At 50.4% G+C, this 18,614-nt stretch overlaps 2 long non-coding RNA genes across 5 annotated transcripts in view; one reads left to right on the forward strand and one right to left on the reverse strand.

Moving 5' to 3' along the window:
• The window catches only part of LOC106782947 (uncharacterized), a 33,940-nt gene that overhangs the window by 12,564 nt on the left and 2,762 nt on the right, over window positions 1-18,614 (forward strand). Inside the window, exons 1-4 of one of the 4 annotated variants that reach the window (XR_011436954.1) lie at window positions 1-9,657; window positions 10,036-10,298; window positions 14,080-14,257; window positions 16,679-17,949. This is a non-coding gene — a long non-coding RNA (uncharacterized lncRNA). Of the gene's footprint in view, window positions 17,950-18,614 lie in introns of all 4 variants that reach the window. The other 3 variants (XR_011436952.1, XR_002806882.2, XR_011436953.1) reach the window with 3 other exon arrangements.
• The window catches only part of LOC138923401 (uncharacterized), a 23,100-nt gene continuing 18,552 nt past the window's right edge, over window positions 14,067-18,614 (reverse strand). Inside the window, exon 3 of the long non-coding RNA XR_011436955.1 lies at window positions 14,067-14,204. This is a non-coding gene — a long non-coding RNA (uncharacterized lncRNA). The remainder of the gene's footprint in view (window positions 14,205-18,614) is intronic.

The raw sequence follows: 18,614 nt of genomic DNA on the forward strand, positions 1-18,614 counted from the left end.
TGCAATGTACAATTGATGGCATCTTACAAATTATTTTGCAATGTACTTTTGTGATTCACAAAATAATGGTGCATTGTACAATTAACAAAATAGACAACATTAGGTATTTGCCATTTTTGGAATATTTGTTTAGGGGACTGCTGTTAGGGCTGAACAGGTCAGATTCAGGATCTGCACCTGGGAGGCTCAGGGGGTTAGTTTCTCTCTTTCTTTCTCTGCCTCTGTTTCTGTCTGTCTCCGTCTCTCTCTCTCTCTTTCTCTATGTTTCTCCTCTCTCTCCGCCTCTGTGTTACTCTGCATGTGTCTCTCTCTCTTTCATTTGCATCTGTAGGGGTTTATTCTCCCGTCCTCTGAACAGCCCCACAGCCTTGTTCTTTCTCCCCAGCCCGCCCACCTCACGGTATCTGTGGAAGGCGCGTATGCATCCCCTAGACGCTCCGCGGCAGCCTCCTCAGCACCCTCCATGTCGCCCTGTCTTTGCTCTGGCTCCACCTTCACTGGAAAATTCCTTCCATGCTTTTAAGTTCAAATTCTCTGGATCCTCAGTGAATCAAAAAACCTTGCCGAGCATTTTTGAGGCTAGAAATTGCTAGCCAGCTCGGGAATTATTTTTCCTGTGGGTTAAGTGCTAAGCCCTGATCTAGTCAGCTGTGACCAGGGTAAGGAGGTGGGCGGCCGAGGGATGTGGGACCCCGAGGTCCAGCCTGTGCTCCCAGGAAGCAGGGGCATGCTGAGCTTGCATGTCTATACCTATTGCTCTATCCATATGGAGCGCTAAGTCTATAGCCCTGTCTAAGCCGGTGTCCATGTCCATCTTCCTCTTCTCGCCCATTCTTTCTCTCTTCTTCCTTCCCTCCTCCCTTCCTTGGACTTCCTGTGCACAGGGCAGCATTATCCTGCTGTGTAAGACCCTATCTTGCTGGTTTGCTCCTTTATTCCCTTTTGTCCTCCACCCCCGACCCCCCATTCTCCCCTGACAATCATTCTAATATATTCAATGTAGATATTTTTGGTTTTGGCATAGAACTGAAAAACTGGGCTTCCTGGTTTCGAATCCCAGATCTGATACTGATTAACTGTGTAACTTGGAACCCCGGTTTATGTAATAATGGTATTTTAAATAATAATTCTATTAAAATAAACAATAATTAATATTTTAATAATTATATATAATAATATGCATATCTTAGAGGGTTGCTGTGATAGTTGAGTGAATGAATGCACGCACTCAGAATGCATTTCTCAAATATGAGGGCACTAGAACAGTACCGTACTCATAGTGAGCACTATAGAAGGGCTCGTTATCTGGAGCGTCCTTGCAGAAGGTAGACCTCGTTCTTCCTACGTGGACACTGAGATGACGTAAGCAGCACCCAGTCACATACCTCATTCTATTACTTGTTTCGCTTAGCATCTTTCATTCATCTATACGAATTATTCTGCATTTTTATGGGCTTCAGCTATTTTTCACAAAGATGCTTCTTAACGGCTACACACTCTTTCTTTTCACCTATTTATCATTTATCAATTTAACAGTTCCATATTGTTGAACATTAAAGCTATTCCCAGCACTTGGCTATAAAAATAATGCTTCACTTTTGCATCCACAAGCATCCATCTGTATGTAACCTCCGATTTTTCCTTAGGTGACATCATTGGAGGCGGACTTGCTGGGCCAATGAGTGCGCACATCGTGAGTGACCTGGCTACACATATCGCCAACTTGCCCACCAGGCCGGTTGTGCTAATTTATGCTCCTTGGAGCCACATAGAAGATGTTTGTTTCCTCCTTCCTCTGCACCATGCCCAACCATGTGCATTTTCACTATAAAATAGAAGATCTTTGGTCTTGAGATCTCGACTCTCCATTGCGGTCCCGCGGAGGGCAGAGAGAGTCTTATCAGAAGGGCAGAGATTAGTATCAGAGAAGAGGAAAACACCCGGAGAAAGAGACTTCTCTTACCGCAGGAGGCATGAAAACAACAGCGAAGGCAAAAGAGATGTTAGGTCTCTGACGTCATGGGGGACCTCAGCTGGGCACAGAACCCGGAGCGGGTGGTGGAGGGAGGCTGGCGGGCAGGTTGGGGGACGGGGCGGGCTCTGCCTGCGTTCCTGGAAGCGAGCGGCCTCCTGGTTGCATATAAGGTTCATTTTGATTGTAAGTAGGGGTTTGCCTTCCCTAATGGCAGGGTTGGTAACGATGTGGTGATGGGAGGCATGCGTTACCCAGGGGAATCTGGGCTGCAGATCCCCATTCAGATGGAATGCTCGGCTGTTTGATTTTCATCTCCCATCATTTGATTGCATTTATTGAGCTGGGAATGTGGGGAGGCTAACTCTCTCTGATTTTTTTTTGTTTTGCTTTAATTTGGGGATGCGGCTAGAGAACAGACAGTGGCTGTTACTCCCACTGGATGGGGACCCCCTGACGGCGCATGAGCTGGAATTGCCGCCGGGTTTTGCAGGGGAGAGGTGAAGGATCCGGGGCAGCTTGCCTGAGATGAACTGGGAGAAGCTCGTAGGTTTGTTTAATGAAAGTAAGCTAGGGAGGTAGTGCTTCCCCCAGACAGCCATTGAAGGGGTCGGGTGTGTTAAAGGTGGTTTGTGGCTTAAACTGTGTATCTGTTAGGAATCCTGGCAGCTGCAAGTAAGTCCCTCGTGACTAACAGAAGGGAAACCTGGGAGGCGATTTTTCTCCCGGGTCAGGAGGCTGGAGGCAGCAGCTAGCTAAGCAACAGCAACGCTCAGACGTGGCACCTTGGAGGTTTTCTTAGCCTCCATGCCAAGATGTCGCAGCAGCTCCAGGAATCCCATTTTCACGTTTCCTGCCCTCCCCGATCCCTTCCTACTAAACGTCCTCTTTTCATTTGTTAAAATAATGCCATCATGCCTGTTTCAGACAGTGATATGACAACCTCAGGGCAGAGAATTGGCTTCAAGCTGAGGGTCACTGGGTGGATGGCTCTGAACCCAGATGAGGTCCCCACTGCGTGTCCCATTGCTCACCCCTGCCTCGCCCGCAGATGATGGAAGCCGCCGAGCAGCTGGCTTGCTTGGGTCTGACGCCACGTTCTGATTCCTTCTTCAGCCTCCACCACAAATTATTGTCAGCCAGGCAACCTGGAGGAGCTCACAGGCTCAGCCTCGCGGATTCAGATGTGAGTTCAGACCTCAGATCCAACACATTTAGCTTGTGTGACCTTGGGTAAGGCTGAGTGAGCCTCAGAGCCTCAGTTTCCCCGTCTATCCACTGGGCAAGAGAATGCACGATCAAGAATTGTTATGAGGACTAGAGAGGAAGGATGAAGTGTCCCCAGTGCTGTTCCTGGCATGGAAGGGCTCGATAAATGGTCATCTCTTATTATGATTCCTGCCAGCAGAGGGGGAGGGGGAGAGGAGCCGGGGACTGCATCTTGAGGAAACGGACAAAAAGGAAAAAGCAAAAGTGAAGGACCTTGTCTTAGCTTTCTCTTCTGGGGTGGGTCACGTCTGTTTGTGTGGGTTTCTAGGGAAGCGTTCCACATGCCATCAGGTGCCAGGATGAAGCCCTGCAGAACACACTTTGCAGACGTAAAAGGCACGTGGAAACTGCAGGAAATCACACTGGTTGAGGTCTTTGGTCTGAAAAGAGGAGTCTTCTCATCCACCATGTGTGTGATGATGAACGGATGTGCTGGAATGTAGGCAAATATAGGTGCAGCCTCCTCTGACAATTACTGCCAACCCACCGAGCATCCTGCCTTCCTACTGCAGGACAGGCGACGAGGGGCCTGGCAGCACAGAGAAACCACCAGATGTTGCAGCCTTCCCAGGTCTGGAAACCGCTGCACCCGGCATCCTGGGGTAGCCAAGGCGACTGGCTCCAGCTGTCCTCCACGGGATGATTATACGGAACAAGCTTCTGGGACAATTGCAGAGTCACCGGCAGTGGTGGAAAGGAAATGGAAGATGGGGAGAGGGCCTATTTTAAAGACAAAGCCACATCTGAGCATCTGGATTGAATTTGACAGAGAGTCAGCAGTGGGAGGGCTCTTAGAGTCCATCCAGTTCAAACTCCTTATATGACAGAGGAGAAGACTACAGCCTAGAATGCGGAAGTGACTTGCATAAGGTCATGCAGCAAGTTGGTGGTAGTACCATTCAATCCATCCATCTGTCCATCCATCCGTTCGTCCATCCATCATTCAATCAATCGAAGATGCACAGTGAACACTGATGTGCTGGGCACCATACTAGGTGCTGAACAGGAGGCCCCGACAGGCAGCTCTGATCCCCATCTTTAGGGCACTTACATTTCAGTGGAAGAGATGGGTTACAGCAAATCACGTATTTAATTTCAACTGGGATCATTGCTACGAGGAAAACTTCTCAGTGCCGAGAGAGAGTGGGAGGGGATCTGGAAGGACCCTCTAAGGAAGGGCTCTTTAAACTGAGACCCAAGGAGGAGTAGGTACAGCCAGACGAAGGAAAGGGTGGAGGTAGAGGGGGTAGTCCGAGCTGAGGGGAGACTCTAACAAGGGAAGGACCGCGGGGCATTGAGAAAATCAGGACCTGGGCAGGTGGGCAGCGCGAGGACCCAGACTTGGAACTTCCAGGCCAAGTGGTCTTCACTTGGCTCCGCGGCTCCCATCCCTGGACTCCGCACCTTACGGAATCAGGCTCTCTTCTGGTTCTCACGTTTAGAAAGAATTGGTAATGAAAATACTGAGTTGATTTGTTCTAGAGAAGGTCCATTCCAGACTGGACTGGGCTTAGGGGTTGGGGGAGAAGCCTATATTGTTTATAAATAATAAAATACTAACAAATATAAGCACATACAATAAAGAAATACATTATCTCCAAACATAAGAAGTCTAGGGTTCCTCATCCCTTGGTGAAATGAGTCTTCCAGGGATGTCAGGACTCTGAGGAGCATCTCTAAGTTCCCTTGACCTTTCCAGTAGAGTCACAGGTGGCAGGTGTTTCTTTAGGCGTCGTATCCTCATCTGATTGTCCCCAAAGGCAGGTAGATGGTGCAGCGACCTTTCTCCTTTTGTCGGAGAGAAAACTTCCCCATGAGTCTCAGAGCTGCCATCTCTTCCAGCTCATCGGCTCAGACTGGCTCATGCGCTCGCCACCAGCTGTAACACAGACTGGAAAAGTGATCATCTGAGGACATAAGAAAGAGGGATTTACAGGTGGCTTCTGGGCCACCAGCCCACACTGTCTGTCCCATACTAGCTATTAGGGCGATAAACCCACCAAAAGGAATGAGTCCCCGTCCCATTCCCCATTCCGTGGTCCTGGTGAGTATCATCAAGTTGTGTCTGCAGTTTCGTGTTTGTTAGCATTTCAACGTGTGATGCGGCCCAGAAAAAGCATTGGGAGGAATTCAACACTCAGCCAATAAGAACGAGAAGGGCGTTTCTTCCACCTGGAAAAGAGCAACTTGATAGTCATGTGGGAGAGAAAGGAGCCCTGAGCCCCACCTCACCCCTTACACCAAAATTAATTTACAGTGTATCAAAGATCTAAATGCAAGAGCTATAACCGTGAAACATCTAGAAGAAAACATAAAAACTATATCTTCACACACTTGGGGCAGGCAAAGATTTCTTAGATGTGATGGAAAAAGCACTAGTAAAAAATAATGGTAAATTGAAATTCAAAATGAAAACCTTTTGCTCTTTCAAAAATACTATTAAAATGAAAGAGTAAGCACCAGGCTGCAAGAAACAGTCCTACTACGTTCATCTAGAGGACGGCTCGCATCCAGAATACATAGAGAACTCCCACAACTCAATGTTAGAAAGATGGTCAACCCAATGTGGCAAATGGCCGAGCCCTTTCACAAGGAAGAGACGTGAATGCCTAACAGGAACACAAGATGCTCAACATCACTAGCCATCAGGAAACGCAAACTCCAACTGCAGTATGGTACTGCTACACGCCCACCAGAATGGCTGAAACTAAAAAGACCCTCACTACCGGGTGTTGGTGAGGATGGGGAGCAGCTGGAACTCTCAAAGGTCGCTCGGGGGAGTGTAGACTGGACATCCACTTTGAATGTGGATGGGCCGTCCCTGTGGCCGAGTAGTTAAGTTCATGTGCTCCGCTTCGGTGGCCCGGGGTTTTGCCAGTTCAGATCCTGAACTAGCACGGCTCATCAAGCCACGCTGAGGTGGTGTCCCACATAGCACAACCAGAAGGACCTACAACTACAATAAACAACCATGTGCTGGGGGGCTCTGGGGAGAAGAAGAAAATAAAAAGAGAGAGAAGATTGGCAACAGATGTTAGGTCAGGTGCCAATCTTTAAAAAAGAAAAAAAAAAAAGGAAAGCAGTTTGGCAATTTCTTATAAAGGTAAACATATGCTTCCTGAATGACTTAGCAATTCTGCTTCTAGCTACCCTTCCCGAGAAAAATCAAAACACACGTTTGCAAAAAGTCTAGTGTGCAAATGATCAGAGCAGCTTTGCTTTTAGTAGTCAAAAGCGGCATACAACCCACATGGCCGTCAAGGGGTTAACGGACAAACAAACTGTGATAAATCTACACGATGGAACGCTGCTCGGCAACAGAAAGGAACACATTTCTGATGCACGAAACAATATTGATGAAGCTGAAAATATCATTCAGTGTGGAAGAAGCAAGACACAAAAGAGCACATACTGCGTGATTCCATTTAAAGGAAGTTCTCGAAGAGGCTGAGCGACTCTGAAGCTGTAGACACCAGACCAGTGGTTTCCTGCGGGAGGGGCTGGATGGGGAAGGGGCACGGGGAACTTCGGTGATGACACAAACGAATAGATAAACTCTCTCTTCGTTGGGGTTATGGTTGCCTAGTGCGTACACTTGTCAAAATTTGAAATGGATGCATTTTGCTGTCGATAAATTTCACCTCAATAAAATTGATTTTTAAAAATCTGGCCCAAAGCAGGAAAATGTGTATACGTGGTACACTCAGGCGAGTGGAAATGTCTAGTTCTACTGGGCTCTTACAATAACGGCCATATCTGAAATTCTTTTCTGGAGGTTTAGCAAGAGTTGAGAGCTTTCCGGGGGCGTCTGCAGGGTCAGAGCTGGGCATTAGGCAGGAGTTCTGAGTGTGGTCATTACTGAGAAAATGTGTATCATGCAACCAGGGTTCGCTTGAGCATCAAACTCATCATGGGCTTCACTAATGTAAGAATTGGGTAATTTTCTGCCTACACACACTCATACACACACACACACACACACGCACACACAAATACAGAACACAGAGACTCCTCTGTTCTCTGCAGAAATGAACAATGCGAGAGTCGGGCCCCTGGGGATGGAATATGAGACCTGTCGCCACCATCAATCATGGCCATCACTGAAGTAAGGGCTGCCATTTATCGCATCGCCTTTGTGGCGGGCACCACCCTGCTTTAGTGCCATGGTCTCATCCAAACCCCGCACGGCACTGGGAGATGGAGAACCGTCCCCGCTCACAGATGAGTCTCAGAGAAGGTCACCATCCTGGGGGGTAGGTTGCGGCAATGATCCTGACTGTCCCCTCCTGCCTGTAAGCGTGAGGAGCTCTCTCAGAGTGCATGAGGTGGCATGCTCCACCCCTGGACTTTGGCCTCAGCCGCATGACTCGCTTTGGTCGATGGGATGTTAGCCACCATGAAGGACAGAGCGGCTTGATGGGGCTCACACACTGGGACGTCCTCCCTTATGTCTTTGCTGCGGCCTTGAGGACGTGCCTGAGCCAGCCGGCTAGAGATGAGAAACAAGTGCAGCCAAGTTGACTTCCCGTCTGTCCCGCTGCGGCCAGCCTAGAGCAGCCACAGCTGCTGATCCCAGACAAGTGAGCAAACCCCAAAGACCCACAGGGCCGCCCAGCTGACCCCCAGCTCACCCAGATCCAAGAGCAACACACCCTTCTTGTTCTTCTGACTGAGGGTTCGTGGTCGGCTGTTATGCAGCGTTATTACATCAAGAGAGAAGCATCCACCTTCAGCTTTCTGAGCATACCAGGGGCCTACGGGCGTGTGGGAGGATGGTTGGAGGAATTTTCCAGAAGGAGAAAGTAGAGGAGGAAGCAGCAACCAGGGCCGGGGCTGGGGCAGGGGACAGGGTTTGGGACTTTCCTCCCAGGTCTGGAGTGTAGGAGGGTGTCCGGGGAAAGCGTCTCTTAAGGGCAGAGTGTAGGCAAACGCCCATTTCTTCTCACAGCAGAGCCGCCTGCAGCCCTAAGAACCTGGGCTCCAGCGTCCCCAAGCAGGGTTGTCAAACCCGGAATCGTGATGCACAGAGAGAGCTGCAAGCAAATTATTAAACAAAACAAAACGAAAAAACGCTTGGAGAAAGGAGAGTGACTAGACCAGCGCTTCTCAACTTTCGTGTGCTTCATTGCACGCAGGGCCTGGGGACTCGTCACACTGACAACGTTCCCGATTGTCATCGGGCGGGCCTGGCTGGGCCCTGGATTCTGTGATGCTGCTGATGCTGCTGGTCCGGGGGCCACACTTTGGGAAGGGAGGGATGGGACTGGAATAGACAAAACATGTTGCAGAGCCAGGCAAATCATAAGATTCTGTCTAGTTTTGCGAACATTTATTTCAAATGTGTGTGTGTGTGCGCGCGCAAGCGTGCGCTGTGTTGGGAAATGTGCTCTTATATAATAGAACGGGATCCAAGAAAGTAAAAAACACTGAACCAGAGCTAGAAGCAGGACTTGGGTCAAAGACAAATACACTCAGGTGGATTTTGGCCTATGGATCATTTTGACTCTAATTTAAACATTAAAATGTCACTGGAAGGGACATGTTTCTTATCTAGTCCCCCCTTGCTTCCACGATGAAAATTTGAACTTGTGCCATTTCCTGTGGCGAGGGCCTACAGAGAGGGGTGAGAAGGGCATATCTATTTTGGAGTCTCATTTCAAAACCTCCCAATATCGCCGAAATCAACTGGCACAAACAGATCGCCTGGGAGTTTCTTTCATAGAAACGGCCAAGTGCGTCTATCAATGAAGCACATGCCACCGGGCGGAAGCGCCCGCCAATGGCCGCTCCATCAACTTTGGCAGATGTGTACATTATGCCTTTTGATCTCCAAGGATGCTGTATTTAGATGACATAATGCGCTTTTGGTTATCTTTCCCTAAGGTAGAAGGGACGTAAGCAGATATCCACTTTCGCAAGATAAAATTAGCACCTCTTTGCTGAGAGATAAACATGCTCAGCAGGAAAGCCCTGATTAAAGTACAAAGCAGCCCAGGGGTATTAGGCTGCACCCCTTTGAGTGAAATTCCTATTTATAATAAAAGGAAATAGCATTGGTATGACACAGGGCGACGAGGAGCTGCCTCGACTCCCGCCTTAAAGACAGGGCACCGTTGTTGCACCCTTCTGCTGGGTGCCACCTTGGTTTGGCTCCACAAAGGCCAAAACTGGGGATCAGGGGGAGGATGGGGGGAAGGGGGCTCTGTGTGGAACCCTGACTCAGAGCATGGGCTCCGTTGGTCCTGATGCTTTCTGTTCCCACATTCCGGGGCTGCTGTGAGCACTGTGTGGTCCGCCCACTGCACAGCGGAGCTCAGCGAGGGGGCGAGTGGGGCCGGCATTCCACCCACGGGTAACTCACCAAGCTGGTCACCCTGGTGCAGGGCTGGGTCTGCCCAGAGCGGGGCGTCGTGGAGGTAATTCTCGCAAAGGCGCTGGGTAGACCAGCTAGGGAGGCCCTGTCCCTTCCCCCACATGCTTTGCCAATTCCCACTTCTGTGCTTGGCCCACAGAACCCCTGCCCTCCACCCCAAATGTCCTTCCCTCTCCACACGTGCCTCCTTAGGAGCCGGTCACGGAACTGGGGACCATGAAGGGGGAGAGCCCCCGTCCTGCTCACGGCGGTGAAAATTAGCTGGCAGTGCACATTGTTCTAGATTTTTCGTTTTTCTCCACTGGATGGCTATCTTTCAAAATCAGAAAATGTCAGCGCCAGAAACTGCATTTCATCAAACTGCATTCGTTTGCTGAAACTCCCAGGAGACTTGTGGCTGTTGACTTTTTCTTTTCTGCAGGAGGCATCGAGTGAAGTTCCTTCATTCATTCAACAAATATTCGTGGTCGTCTACTGCGTGCCAGGCACCACCAGTGGGAGGTCAGTGGTGGTGAGAGAGTTGGTGGCCCTGTCCTCACCGTCCAGCAGGAATGACAGACTGAAGTGTGATGAGAGACAGGAAGGGGACATCGCAGCGGAGCAGCCCCAGTTACTCTTGGACTCAGGGTCAGAGGCAGCCAGATGACGAGGAGGAACCTGCACGAGCAATGGCTCAGAGTCAAGGTGAATGGAGGGAAGAGCTTCTTGGCCAGGCTGTGGAGATGGGAGAGGACTGGGGTGGGGCCGAGCCCCAGGCTTGGAGCCCTACGGGTCACATGAGCCACTGAGCTGCCTTCCAAGGTGAGGAGTGGTGACACGGTCCCAAGTGGTGGCTGTTGTCCCAGTGTGATCATTGATAACAACCCCCTTTACTCTCAAAAGTGTCCAAGTTTGAACAACTTATGCCTCCACTCTGTGACGGATTTTAAGCACGAAGATGACATACTGACACTTGTGGAGTGGAAGACCACTCCGGTTGCCCTGCGAGAATGGCTCAGAGGGGGCGCGGGTGGATGGAGGAAGAGCAGCCGTCAACCAGGGTGACTGCACTAGGGGAAAAGGACATAATCGGAGCTTCCAGGGCATTCCTGGCAACTGGCTCTGAACTGACATTAATTCCAGGAGACCCAAAAAGTCCCTGGGGTCCCCAGTCCCAGAGGGGCTCATGGAGGTCAGGGCATCAATGGAGTTTTAACCTAGGTCTGTCTCACAGTGGGTCCAGCGACTCCCCAAACCCGTCCTGTGGTTACCTACCCAGTTCTGGGGTGCATATTAGAATGGACGTGCTCTGCAGCCGGCAGCATTCCCACGTTGGAGACGGGGCATGGGAACAGGACTCCTGGGTTGCTGGCTGGGGCTGCTGCTCCCCGAGTTTATTGCAGCAGTTCCGGTTCCCACGATGTCACTCATTGACGCCTATCCTGGGTGAGCCACGAGTAACTACTGTACGGAGGGGGCCTGCCTCCCCCTTTCAGGATTCGCCCCTCAGATCAGGGCTCAGTGTTCAACCCTTCACGGGACCTGTGTCAACAGTTTCTTGATTGTGATGAACTTCAACAGCCTCACACAGTCTGACACTCCCTCTACCCCAGCTAAAAGGGACTCAAAATTGGCAATGAGGCATACCTTCACCGACATCTTCTCTGAGAGTTATGAGAACAAACACAGACCCAGGGTTCACTCTGAGCTTGTATTATGGGCCGCACGTTCAAGGTGGGCGAGGATTTGGCCAGGCCCCACTCTTGCTGCTTTGGAGGGTCCTCCTTCTCCCCCCTGCCCATCCCCCTTTGGTTTCCCAAAGCTCTTCATCAATGCTGGGCAGCAGGTTGTCATGTACACCCTGGTATGAATTTCTTTCCCTGCCCTTCCATCCCCCTTGGTGGGGGAGGGCATTTTATAAACCACATCTCATCGTGAATGAAAGTCAGACGTGTGCTCCAGGAGAAACAGTTCAGTGAGAACAGGCAGGGTTAGGAGAGCCTTCCTGGGTGCCTGTGAAAACATGACAACCCTTGGCGTCCTCCTTCTCCAGGGAATACCGAGTTCTTGGCCTCTTGCTCTCCAGGCCGCCAGGCCTCTGTCGCTGCACCTGCTTCTCCAGGGGGAGTTCCCAGAGACAGAACTTCGCAGCCCTGACTTCTCCCCTTTACTCTGAGGCTGGTTCCCAGTACAGACCCGCCCTCTGGAGTGTCTGGCCCCGTGAAGACAAACAGGGTCAGAATTCCTCCACTTCTCCTCAGAAACCAGCCTCCCTACTCAGCTTCCTGTCATCACCAGCTCCCGCCTCCCCACGCACCCTTGCTTAGCTCACCTGGGAAAATGGCTGCGCCCATTTTTGTAAGGCTCGTTCAGGACTGTGGCTTAGTCCGTCCTGGATTCTCCTTGCTGAAAACCTCTGAGCTCTCGCACCCTCAGGAGAAATGGTCCCTCTGAGTCGTCAATGTCACCGATCAACTTCCACATTTAATCCTGCCCAGAGCAGATCAAGACAAACTCTGAAAAGAGGATGGTGACGTCCCCACGCCCGCAAGAAATTCAGCATAAAAGCGACACTAAACCACAAAAAATGTGAGGAAATCCAGCAAAGAGCTGAGGGTTTTGACTACATTTTACAGTAAGCAAGTTTAACGTGATTTTGTTTATTGGTTCATCTTCTGTTAATTGCCCCTCTGATTTTTCATATATATTTTTTGTCATGTATTTGCCCATTCTCCCCTCTATTGACTTGTTCGTCATTTTCTTATTAGTCTGTAGAGGTTCTTTCTGTTTCTGGGTTTCTACGCTTCTGGAGCCATCTTACTGGTTATATAGGTTTATCTTTCCTGGCTTTTAATCTTTTTTTCCTCAAGCCTAACTTACATCCGGGAAAGTACAGAGAGTGTGCAATCTTAGATTTATAGCTTATGAATTCTACATATGTGTACACCTCCGTAGAGACATATAGTATTCCCAGCCCCAGCGGGTTCTCCCCAGACGTCCTGCCCCTTCTGGGCCTAAACTTTGCTCAGAGATGGGCTCTGTTCTGACTTCCACCCTCAGGGCATTTGGAGAAATATCAGACTCCTCTGTCAGACCCTCGACTTGGATCCCCTGGCTTGCTGGGTCTGGGATCTCTGCCCTTTGGGGGACCCCCACCGTCTGAGCTCTGCCACGTGAACCTCCAGGATCCCAAAGAGCGGGGCTCACTTGAACGCACAGATGGGGCTCTCTGCTCCCTCCTGTGCAGCCCTGACCAGGAAGCGTGAAATCAGCTGCTCGTGGTCCCAGCTGCACGTTGGAGTCTGGGGTGCCTGAACACGTCCTGACGCCCGGTCCCCCCCGAAAGACTCTCAGTTGGCCCAGGGGGCAGCCCGGGCACTGGCGTTTGTAAAAACCTCCCTGGGATTCTAAAGCATAGTTCAAGCGAGAACTCTGCTCCCAATCCAGGAGCGCGGGAAGCCACTCCCACCAGGCAGGTGGAGTCGGCGGTCGTTCTGCTCGAAGCCCGGGCCGCTCGGACTGGTCATGGACCAGCGAGCTCCGGCATCGCTGCTGATGGCTCAGGAGGGACCATCTCAGCCCCATCCACACCCGCCCAAATCCGAACCCTCACTCTGGCTGGACCCCCAGGGGATCGTGTGCATGTCGCGCAGAAGGGCCCGGATGGGATGAACTCAGGGGGCCTCGCAGCCCACCAGGCTGCAGTTGGCTGCACCCGCCTCCCTCCGCCGTTCTGGGCGTGGCTTTTAGGAGATGGTGTGGGCCAGGGGCTATCTGTTCTTACAGCAGTGTGGCAATTTATGCTCTTCCTTCTCTGTTTTTTTTTTAGCTGTCTCCTTAATCAGAAGAAATGTTTTCTCCATAGTCTCTGGAACTAATTTCCTTAATACGAATCTCAGCCTTAAAGATATTCTCTCTCAAAGAACTCGTGACAACTAAAGACAGTGTCTCCCTTGCAAGTCCTGGACCAGGAGGAGTGTGAGTTCTGCAGGCTCTTTCCATTCAGAGGCAAAGACCCTCGGACCATGTCCACTGGACTTTGGCCTGTGGGGAGCTGCTGGGGGCTGTGTGCTCCATGTCCCTTTGGGGGCTTCTTAAGGGCCCTTAAAATGTCATAGCCTCTGACTCCGCTTTGTTACCATTGGGAATCTATCCCAAAGAAATAAACGGAAATACAGTAAAAAGCTTTCTGGGTAAAATACTCCTGTTACAGAGATAAACGTACAATATAAACGTGAAATACCGCACGTGGCCAACAACAGGGAGGCAGGTGGCTCCCTCTTAGGATCTCGGCCGCCCACTTGAGAGCACGTGTAGGGAGACTCCAGGCACACAGGGAGCTTCGACAGCATGGACGATGGCAGCCACACGGATATAAAAAGAATTCATGGAAGAAGTTCAGAAGAAAGGAGAGGAGGCATTAATCGAAGGTATATTCCAGGAGAAAAAAAACAATCCGCCACAATCCGCCCACTCTGTTTTTCAGGTTCTCCTGTTTGCCGAATGCGCACATCACTGCAGTTACGAGCGAGGGCGCTTGAAGGACGTCCCCGGGCCGTGGAGAGCTGCGTGTTCAGGTCACGGCGAGTCGTCAGTGGCAGAAGATTTTATCTGGTAACAGAAGGAAGAAGGTGGGAAAGAAACTTACGGATCATCATCAGCAGGTGGGGACACGGTCCAGAAATGTGAAACAAGAAGCCCAGGTCGCCCAGCAGGTAGCCACCCCACACAGCTCTCTGATGGCAGGCTTCCCCCGAGGACGCCAGGTCACTGCACTGGAGCTTTAGTTTCTTTCTCCCCTTCTTGTGACGGTGCTGCATCTTGTGTTTTAAAATAAGTGATTGGTCTCAACACCTCCAGGTGTTTTCCTCCTATAGTCTCAGTTAAAGAGCAATACAACAGTTGATTGTTATGGCAGACCAGCACCTTGCCCATCTCTGCTGTGCTCTTACAGACAGCGAAACAGGGACCCAGAGAGGGCAAGCTACTTGCCTGAGCAAACACAGCTCATAGGAGGCAGAAGCAGGATTCGAACTGGCTCTGTTGGACGCCCAAGCCCCAGTAGCTATGCTGCCCGGCCTCCATGGTGGGGCAGGTGGCCGGCGGCTGGAAAGCCCCTGAGGCCTCGAGCAGAGCCAGCTCCAGGACGCAGGGCTGTTTATTGTTCCTGCGGCTCTCGGCGCAACCATCAACACGTTGTTTGAAGGGCGAGGGCCGGTGGACTTTGAAGAGCGTGGAGAAGGAGGGCTCCCCCAGGGGTTTGCCGTCCAAACAGACGCAACAGAAACCAGAGGGCGACCAGGGTGGCCGAAAGGCTGGTGGGTGGCCTGCGAGCCTGCAGGGTCTCCCGTGCTGTCATGTGATGACATGTTGTGTGACTCCCATGGCAAGGCCCGGGGCCTCCTCATGTTCCCTCCCTGCCAACGCTGGGGCCCCGGGCACTGTGCCCACTCTCTCTGTGGGCACCCAAGGGCATCCGCTGCCAGCAAGGGCTTCCATGGGGCAGACCCAGGTCAGCCCAGCTGAGTGCTGGCTGCCGGGGGACCACACTGCACGGCCCCCGACAGCTTTGCTCTCCTGGTCCTTGAGAACGTGGCCCGAGCTCCCTGATGGATTCCTGAAGCGGACCTTGACTGTGACCGGCTCAGGGAGAGGAGGATGGGCTTCGGGCAGTGCCGGCTGAGAGCCCGGACCACAGCACCCAGGGTTTGCTGGGCACTCTCGATGTGACACGCACTTCTCCTGTCCTATTTTGTGCAATCCTGAAACAGCTCCATGAAGTGGGGACCACGACCCTTCCCACTTTACAGATGAGCAAACTGAGGCTCGGGATGGAGAAGTAACTTGCCCGGGTGTCAGGCTAGGGTTTGACCCCGGGCATTGTGACCCGGGCTTGAACTGCTGGTTTGGGGCCCCGATGTCGCAGCACAGAGACTCCACTCTGGGCTCTGCCAGCAGACTGCCCAGCTTTAGCTTTAGCTCCTGCTACGGTCATGTTGTCACTTTCCAGCAGCCTGGTCTTCAGAGATTGACTGACCGCCCTCTGCCTCCGTTTCCTCATCTACAAAATGAAGGCAATAAGAATGCTTGCCTCCTGGGGCTGTTGTGGGAGCAGATGAGCTTTTCCCAGAAGCTGGTGGCACAGCACAAAACTCCTAGGGTCTGGCAACGCTCCCATAAAGGCTGGCTGTCATGAATGCAAGTACGATTATGTACGGCTGAGCCGCACCGGTCGTCTTCTCCCTGTGAGTTGAGCTAGTCTTCCTTTCTCTCCGTTTGCTCCCGTTAAGTGTGGACAGTGATGGTCAATGTGAGCATCACTGAGAAGATGCCAGACGATGCAGAGACTGCTGCTGCTTCAGATATCCAGTGTCTACAGAAACCTCTGGACCAGTGTATTTTTATTTCAAATATTCACTCTGTCTTCAGACGCCCTTCCCAGTTCTCGCCCGGAGCACAATTCTCTCTAATAATAATCATGTAACCTACATAAAATTCAACATGTTAAGTACGGCAATTGACCCGGAGAGGGATCACCTCTACAAGGGCTGGTGTTTCGTGGAGAAACTGAGGGAAAAAACGAAGCGAGGGTTGGTGATCCTCTCATTATAAAAGAAAAGGAAAATGCCCTCCGTTTAGGCTGCAGCAACTTTCTGTCAAAGAAAAGGAGAGGCTTAATGAGAAGTTATTTTTTAAATCAGATTTGCTTAGGAGCTGTTACACTCACGCTGTGATTTAAAAACAAAAGAAATTAAACTGGCGTTTTGCCAAGTTTCAGTTGGTGTTGGCTGGTTCCAACACGGCCTGAGGAGCAGTGGTTTTTTCAATAGTCCCTGTGGCCTCGGCATCCCCCGACAGGGGCTGTTGTCCCACTGTGGGAGAGCCGGGGGCCAGGGTGGGGGCACAGAGCGTCCGGATGGCCATTCTTACCACCGCCCAACTGGGCTTTTCTCATTAACCTGCGGTGACACTCGACTGATAAGTCAAAGAAAACCCAACAGGGAACTGAACTCATACATGTGGGTGTGGAATGGGTGGAAATCTCTTCGCTTTGCTAATTGGGGTTCTCTTCTCATCTCAACTAGGTTCTGGTCTTTGTCTGAGCAGACAAGATAAGAAGGAAGCTCGGGTTTTCTAACAAGACCGCCTGGCTGGCCTGCCTGGTCATTTCCAAGGGTCCAGCATCAGCGAGAATCCTTGCCTCCTTGGCAGTAGAATGACTCTCCTGGGAGAACGTTGTGTGATGTCTCTAGCGGGGCTGGTGGCGGTTCTGAGGCCCTCTGAAGTCTGCCTGCGGGTGTTGCCTTGAGCTGGTCCGTCTCCATTCCTTTGCTGGGGATCATTTTCCTTCTGAGCTGCTGACCCACTTGCTCATTAGCATTACGAAAGTTTGGGCCAGCTAGCTACTCTGCAAAGCCACAATTGCTTTCAGAAAACAAAAGAAGCACCGATTTATGAAAGCCAGTGAAGACTTGTATTGCCTGCTTGGAAATTATAAAAATCAAATCGAACAAAATAAAATTGTGCACTTCTTTTGTGTCTCTTTGTCAGAAGGACTTGAAAAAACAAATAATGATGTATCGACCTTTGTTTGTTTAATACAAAAATAATATTTTTTAAAAAGCCATTCAATGAATTTGTAAATTGAAGCAAGGAGGTGCTTCCTTTGAATTTTTAAAGCCCTCACAGCTTTAATCGTCCAAACCAAAAATTCTATGTGGCACCGATAATGGATTTTTTTTCCCTATCTGAATATAAAAAAGGATTATGGATGTTATATTGACACTGGGCTAAATCTTTCCCTTATAAGGTGTTTGACATAAATAGCTTTTATTATGTAACTCTTAAATAGAAAGAATACACATATTTTGTAAAGGTCCCAGCTGCTATTGTTATCATTCAAGACATAAAATTGGAATCCCGACTTCCAATATCAAATTTGAGCACAGACCCTATAAAATGTATCTTGTCAGAATGTGCCAGAACTGCTAAGCTCTTTTCAGCAGAACAGCTTGCAGCTGGTGCTTCATCTTTAAGGGTGAGAATCAACTTGGAGTGTCCTCCGGGTTAGGCGGCAAATTGGTCCCGGTTTTGCCCCTGCCGCAGGGCTGGCCCGGGAAGGCGTGGGCTTAGATTAGCCGTGTCCTCTGCCGTTTGACGGGGTGACACGAGCCCGCAGGGCTGAGCGCAGGGCCCGGAGATAGGACCAGCCAGCAGGAATGCAGAGAATGTTTCTCTTTGGACTCTATCGAGGCACACAGACCATGGGGATTCTGTCCGCGGTGACAGCCTTAACATTTGCCAGAGCCCTGGACGCCGCTGTAGAAATGGCATTGCCCACCCGGAAAGTGAGAAGGTAAGGTTTATTTTTGTATTTTTTTCTCTCTCTCCCATATACAGACTGTAGAAAGACCACCAAGCGTGGGCCATTTTTTTTTTCCACCACGATGTACAATTCACATTTGTTAATCAAAAAAAAGTGCCCGAGGTCATCCACCTAGACGTTTTTTTTCTTCTTAAACAGGAAACGGGTTTCAGATGTTTATATGTTAAAAAGTAAGGCTACTAATCTGTTTAGCCATTTACCAGACCCTGGCTAACTCGCTCTTACATTTTAACGTTCAGACCTCGTGGAAGGACATTCATTTTGATCCCTCCTGTTATTTAGAATTAAAAAGAGAAATCTTTCAATGGTCACCTGCTTTTGGGGGGCAGTTAGAGCAGAGATGAAAATAAATGAATCAGGCAGTTTAGCGAAATTGTGCCGTTAGCCGCATGGGCGCTGTGCAGCGTGCTGGAGAATTCGATGCTCTCAGGCAATTCTTTAAAATAGACTGTGATCACATGTATTTTCATGTGTCCACAAACTGAGGGCGACTGAGGCATCTTATTTAGATTCAGAATGGAGATTCACAGATGCACACAGTTAAGAAGGCTACAGCAAAGACAAAAATCATGCTTTTAGAGTCGGACCTTTTTCTCTGGATCAGCCGTTTTCCACAGCTCTTCTCGAGATTAAGC

The sequence above is a fragment of the Equus caballus genome, chromosome 3 (assembly GCF_041296265.1).
Source record: "Equus caballus isolate H_3958 breed thoroughbred chromosome 3, TB-T2T, whole genome shotgun sequence".
Taxonomy (NCBI): Eukaryota; Metazoa; Chordata; class Mammalia; order Perissodactyla; family Equidae; genus Equus; species Equus caballus.